Here is a 7,601-nt window from a genome sequence, read left to right as displayed (position 1 = left end):
CTGGCCTTGTCCCCAGGTGTGTTCCCCTCTTTCTCCCTGGTTCTCTTGTAGTGGCATCATGCTTGACCAAACCATATCAGTCTGAAAGGAGCTCTCAGCACTTCATCTTCCATATAAGAAAAGCAGAAACTCTTTTCCAATGTAACATGTCCTTAAACTTCAATTTAGAAGTGAAGGCAGATTTGAAATATGTGTGTTGGGTTAAACCAACATCATTTATAGTCAAATGTCTTTTCAGCTGTTGCACCTTCCTCAACAATCAAAGACAACGAAACAACAATCAGCATTCACACTTTCTGTATGATATCTGTCTTCACACGGCTTTTTTAATTACTCGTTTGCTTTACTTTTATATTTTTTCATCTTTTGAGCCAGGGCTTTCTGTGTATTTTTGGCTGTCCTGGAACTCACTCTGTAGGCCAGGCTGGCCTTAAAATCATAGAGATCTGCCTAATTTTCTCTCTCCAGAGCACTGGTTTTTAAGGGGTATGCAACCACATCCCGTTAATTTTTAATGTATCCCTTTTCTTTTTCTCTCCCAAACCTATGTATATTTATTAAAACAATGGAAGCCTTTAGAGATTTTTCTCTCTCTGAATCAGTCTTTACTGCATATCTCTATCTTTTTCTGACCACATGAGTCTTTAATCTGCTAAGCAACAAGGCTAAACGTGAAGTGGTCACTGGCCCCACCCTATGCCTTGGCTTTATGAGAGTCTAGCTTCATTTCTAACTATATGCTTATTGCCACAGCTCTGTCAAGTTTCTAGTTCAATGTAACCAACAGGAAACATGCTGATAGCTGCAAATGCCACTCCTTCTTTGAGTTTAGATTTCTACTCCTACTTCTTCTGTTGTACAGGCCTGCCTATTACTCTCCAGCCTAGCTATTTACCATTCAGCTTTTTATTAGAACAATCAGGTGCCTTAGGCAGGCAGGGTGATACAAATGCAGCATATCTTTATCTAGTAAAACAAATGCACCATAAACAAGTGTAACACATCTGTAACAAAGACAGTCGAAACAAATGTAACACATCTTTGCCTAGTTAGAGCAATATTCTACAACACAGACCTATCATATAATCATCCTTCCTTTCATATTACATATGAGAAAATGAGATCCCAAAAGTGTAATAGGATGAACCTTGTAAGAATCAGAAGCTGAAGCTGAACTCTGAGCCCACCCTGATTTGATTTTAAATTTACCCGTATGAAACATTGTGTAATGCCTTACTTGGTAAGTTTGAGTGTTAGTTATTTTAGCTCTACATTCCATGATAGGATGCCTCTGAGCCAGAGCCTGTGACATGATTCCTCGGTGGAGAATGCAGAGGCCACAGGATTAGGGGGTAAGACCTGAAAGGGCTGTGTGGAGATACTGAAGAGATGGCAAGGCCGTAATGACATACAAATGCCTGATTCTGTGTCAGGCAGAGACTATATTCCAAATAGAAAAGAGGAGTAGGCAAACCCAAACTATGTTCTCACTGAGCTTTTAATAAAGTTTGTTAAGGTTTTGCCCTGAAAGGTCGCCAAAGTATCCCATGGTGAATGCTGCTTTTCCAGGGTGGTGTCACCCTTGTGGGAAGGGGTAGAAACTTGGAGATGGGTCTAGCTGATGACAACAGGTCACTGGCCTGTGCTTAAGGCTGCAGCTTTCCTCCAGTGTCTTTCTCTGCTTCCTCATCACCGTAATGATTTGTTCCATCTGTCACTCCTATTTGCCGCCATGGAGTAAATATCTGAAACTGTGAACTGAAATCAGTCATTTCTTCCTCGAGTTGTTTGTGTCAGGGATTTGATCAGAGTGATGAGAAAGCAATGAACATGAACTCATTAGTCTAAGGTAACAGGTAACAAGTAGCAAGTGCTGGCATTGAGATGACGCCTAAAGCCAGCTGACCTATAATGTATTCCTTTTGTAAACTGTTGGTAGCTCCTCTGAAAAAGGTTGATAGACAGGTCACCCAAGAATAGAGCAGACAAGGACAATGGGGTGAACTGGGCACACTTCTAACATGCTCCAAGGCAAATGAGGACCAACCTTTCCCTAAATTCAAAGAAAACGTGTGCATGCGGATAGTATGTACTCCTTGGTTGCCAATGAGGTGAGGAACAGCAAGGCATCAGTGGAGGAGGCAAGGAGCCAGCTTCTCTTTCCTGAGTGTTAACCTAATTTTGTCAAGTTCAAGATCATCTCCCCAGTTTCACATCCACTTGCAACGTAGCCAAGGCCTTTACATTGGTCTTTACTTAATTTGGATTGAAGGTAACTGACTCCATTGTTTGATATGGTGGTGCACGCTTGAGATCTTCGGACAGGCCAGTTACAGCCCAAGGTACTGATTGGAAGCATTTACAGCTCCAACTTCTCAGTGTTTAAAATGTCAGCCTTTTCTCTGGCATACATCACAGACGCATAAAAGGGGATTCTAAGATTCCAATTCTTCTAGTGTCTGTTTTAGTAAGTTGCATTTGCCCAGGAACTTTTCTTTTCATGTATTATGCCAAGGCTATAGATGAGACTCAATGAGCCCTTGCCTGGCATAGGTGAGGCCTTGGGCTGACCTTTTCCTCTCTGTAGTACTGGGCAGAATGCCTCCCCTTTTCCTACCTGGCATTTTATATGTGACTATATAGACATATTTTTCAATCAGTCTCAACTGACATATGAAACAGTACTATCCTTTAAAATAATGTAATATTACTTCATTAATTCCTTTATAACTATTGTACTTCTTCTTCTAATTTATTTGTAGTTTGGAATTCAGAGGCAAGAAATATGCTACTGATTTATGTCCTCACCCAGTAATTTCTAGAAATGTTTATGTTATTCTCCTTCTTCTAACAAGCATGTGAAGTTACCATTTTCCTTTCAGTATATCTCCACAAGCAAACTTTAATGTTAAATATAAGATAATTTCATCTTAATGTTTGCTGCAGTGAGACTGACAATTGACAGGCACCAATCATATGTCCTAGGATGAGAAAAAGAAGAAAAAATAATTTTTTGTATTTTATTTTGGTTATTTTTAAATTTAAATTTAAATTAGAAACAAGGTTGCTTCACATGTCAATTCCAGGTCCCTCTACCTTTCCCTCGTCTCCTCCCGTGCCCTCCAAACAACTCCCCAATATCTACTCATTTCCCCAGGGTATGTGATGCACTCATTGGGGGTGTCCAGACTCTGTCATTTCATCTAGGGCAGGGCCTAGACACTCCCACAAGAGTTCAGGGTGAGAGTGTATCTCTCATTGTTGGATGGGACCCCAAATTCCAGTTGTATACCTGGGATGAATCATGATCTACTACTCAAGGCTCAATAGATTATTTAGGCAGGCTCACTGATACCCACATTCAGGGGGTCATGATCAGTCCAAGCTGGATTCCCAAGCATCAGTCTGGGATTCAAGAGCTAACCCTTGTCAGATCAGCTGTTTCTGGGGGTTAAACCAGCCCACTCTTTATCCCTTTGGTCATCTGTCCTCCTCTGTCACTGGATTTCTTGAGTTCAGCCCAGTGCTTAGCCGTGGGAGACTATCTATGCTTCCATCAGCCAATGAATGAAGGTTCTGTTTCCCAGACGTTTTGGCCATGGGATTGTAGGCTGGTACTCCCCAGATCTATGTCTAAAATCCATATATGAGAGAGTACTTGCCATGTTTCTCTTTTTGTGAGTGGGGTACTTCCCTCAGGATGGTTTCTTCTAGTGCCATCTATTTGCCTGCAAATGTAAGGATTCCATTGTTTCTTTCTGCTGTATAGTACTCCATTGTGTAAATATACCAAATTTTCTCTATCCACTCTTCAGTTGATGGGCATCTGAGTTGCTTCCACGTTCGGGCTATTACAAATAATGCTGCTATGAACATAGTGGAGCAGATGCCCTTGTTGTATGATTTTGCCTCATTTGCATATATACCTAAGCGTGGAATTGCTGGGTCTTGTGGTAGATTGATTCCCATTTCCCTGAGGAATCTCCACACTGCTTTCCAAAGTGGCTGTACGAGTTGGCACTCCCACCAGCAGTGGAAGAGTGTTCCCCTGTCCCCACAACCTATCCAGCATAAGTTGTCGTTGGTGTTTTTGACTTTAGACATGGCAGGATTGCCATTTTTACTACATTGATCCTACCTATCCAAGATCATGGGGGATCTTTCCATTTACTGAGGGCTTCTTTAATTTCTTTCGTTAAAGACTCAAAGTTATTGCAATACAGGTCCTCATTTGTTTGGTTAGCATTGCCCCAAGGGATTTCATGTAGCTTCTGGCAATTGTAAAGGTTGATGGTTCTCTGATTTCTGTCTCAGCACTTTTATCATCAATATATAGTAGGCCTACTGATTTTCCTGAGTTGATCTTGTAGCCTGCCACTTTCCTGAAGGTGTAAATCAGCTGTAAGAGTCCCTGGTAGAGTTCTTTGGGTCATTTATGTGAACTATCATATCTTCTGCAAATAGTGAAAGTTTGACCTCTTTCTTTCCAAATTGCATCCCCTTGATCTCCGTTTGTTGTGGTATGGCTCTGGCAATAACTTTAAGTACAATATTGAAAAGGTATGGAGAGAGTGGACAGCCTTGCCTTGTTCCTGATTTTAGCGGAATTGCGTTGGGTTTTTCTCCACTTACTTTGATGTTGGCTGTTGGTTTACTGTAGATAGCTTTTATTATGTGTAGCTATGTTCCTGTTATCCCAGATATCTCCAAGACCTTTTTCATGAAGGGGTGTTAGATTTTGTCAAAGGTTTTTTCTGCATCTAGTGAGATGATCATGTCATTTTTGTTTTTCAGCTTGTTTATATGGTGGATTACATTGATGGATTTTTGTATGTTTAACCATCCCTGCATCACTAGGATGAAACCTACTTGATCGTCATGAATCATTGTTTTGTTGTGTTTCTGGATCCGATTTTCTAGTATTTTATTGAGTATTTTTGCATCAATGTTCAGGAAGGATATTGGTCAGAAGTTCTCTTTCTTAGTTGTGTCTTTGTGTAGCTTGAGGATCAAGGTTATGGAAGTTTCATGGAAAGAGTTTGGCAAAGACCCTTCTGCTTCTATTGTGTGGAATACTTTGAGAAGAATTGGGAGAAGCTGTTCTTTGAATTTCTGGTAGAATTCTGCACTGAGGCCATCAGGACCTGGGGTTTTTTTGGTTGGGAGTTTTTTGATGACTTCTTCTATTTCCATAGGGGTTATAGGTCTATTTAAATTGCTTATCTCTTCTTGATTTAATTTTGGCAAGTGGTGGCTATGCAGGAAGTCGTACTTTTCTTTTAAATTTTCGAATTTTGTGGAGTACAGGTTTTCAAATTATGACCTGATGATTCTCAGAATTTCCTCAGAGTCCGATGTTATGTCCCCCATTTCATTTCTGACTTTGTTAGTTTGCATGTTCACACTCTGCTGTTTGGTAAGTTTGCACAAAGGTTTGGCTGTCTTGTTGATTTTCTCAAAGAACCAACTCTTCGTTGTATTGATTCTTTGTATTGTTTTGCTAGTTTCTACTTTATTGATTTCAGTCCTCAGTTTGATTATATCCTGGTGTGTACTCCTCTTCTGCCTAGCTATTGGCATTCAGTGTTGTAGAAAGATAGTTGAGGATGTGTTACATATTTTATGCTGTGGAACATTTATTTAGTAATACAAAGACGTATTGCATCCTTTTGTGTTTCATTTATTTAACTCTGTGAAGCAGTGTTACTTTGCCAGCCTAAAACACGAGATTGGTCCAATAAAAAGCTGTTTGGGCAAGTGCAAGGCAGGAACGAGCAAGGTGGGGCTGTAGAGCAAAGTGAATAAATACAAGGAGAAAGAGACAAAAGGGGAGAGTAAGAACATGGGAAAAGGAAAAAGGCCACCAGGGGACAGCCACCGAGTTACACAACAAGCCATGAAGTAAGAAGATATACAGAAATGGAGGAGGGTAAAAGACCAGAGGAAAAAGATAGGTGAGAATGAAGTTTAAAAAATGAAAAAAAAAAACCTTGTAGGAGATAAGATGATGAGATTAGAGGAGATGAGAGCTGTCATTTTTAAAAATAAGTCTCTTTGAGATTATTTGGGAACTCGGGGGCTGGATCCCAAAAGACTCAAACAAAAAACAAACCACCTACATTTCAGCAATTTATAAACACAATCATAAGGTGCCTTAGGCAGTCAAGGAAGGTCAGACATACATCTTTGCAGTGTATGATCAAATATCTGGAAACCAGGGACAGAGACACAGACGTATGAAATGCTGTTTACCAGCTTGGTCCCAATGGCTTATTCTGCTTCCTTTGTTTCACCTATTGTAATGAGTCCTTTAATTTTGTATTATTTTCCCTAACACAATTTAATAAAATTGGGTGAATGCTGTACAATTAAACTGAATGTACCTGCAGTGACTTTTTTAAAAGCTCATTTTATTTAAATGGGTTTATTTGAAATATTTTACATTTTGCCATGAAATCTTTCCTTCAGTTCCTCACAGCCACCCTTAAAATTTCATCCCATAAAAACAATATCAAATTCCTCCATGCTCTATTTCTTTGATTGATTGATTGATTGATCAATTGATACATATGTATATTCACAAATACATATAATGACAACGTGATGGATCCATTTTTATTGTTTGTGTACAGTAATTTCAAGTTGGCCACACATCAGCAGAAAACCAATAGGTGGATTCACCCCCAGGAGACGTTAATTGTGCTTTTCCCAATAATCATGACCTAACTATAGATCCTGGTGAAAGTGACCCCATGACAGTTTCCCTCTTACACATTAACATGATCATGGACATTGCCATTGTTCTAATCTTCGTTATGTAGCTGTTTATGACAGATGTTCACAACAAAATCCTTGCCATTCTAATTTTACAATATCTTCCCCCATTGTTTCATGATGTTCCCTTGCAATTGTTCCCTGATCCTACAAGAAGCAGCTGTGAGGACACAACATGACTTGTGGATCACTGTGTTGAGATAAGTCATGGTTCTATGTGGTAGTCTACATTTGGTACAAAGAAAACCTATTTAGGAGAGATAGAAGGCACAAAAATACAGGAAAGGTGGCAGTCATAAAAACCACAAATCACTTATATTCTTTACTCCATATTTCATTATCAAATTCATAATTTACTTTCAATGACAATAAAACATCAGTCTCATAAATTCCCTCAGTTATGCCATGTTATTTCTACCCACCAGACGCTCTATTCAGAAAAAGTAAGTGTACCTGGCCTTGTGCAGATGGCAAGAAGAGATCTCGTGACATTAGAGTTTGTCCTCATAGGCCCCTGAACTATGGCTGCTACCCAGCTACAGGAGCATGCAACTCAAGGAAAAACCCCTTGGAGGGACACCTGGTCGGCCTGACCTCTAAGCACATGACCCTGGCCTCCAGGACCCCAGCCATTGGCAGCCAGCCCCAGCTATGCGGACTTGTTGCACCACTCCCAGGCATTCGGCTGGCCTCTGTCAAGGCCAGGGCTTTTATCTCCCTTTCTCTAGGATGGTCTGTCTCCACATAGCCTCTCCCACGTACACATTCTCCTAGGCCCAGTACACACATGCAGAGCGGACGTCATAATCATGACTCAGACAATGAAA

Source organism: Mesocricetus auratus, unplaced genomic scaffold (genome assembly GCF_017639785.1).
Source record: "Mesocricetus auratus isolate SY011 unplaced genomic scaffold, BCM_Maur_2.0 Super-Scaffold_100045, whole genome shotgun sequence".
In the NCBI taxonomy this organism is placed as follows: Eukaryota; Metazoa; Chordata; class Mammalia; order Rodentia; family Cricetidae; genus Mesocricetus; species Mesocricetus auratus.
This window is presented reverse-complemented; position numbering follows the sequence as displayed.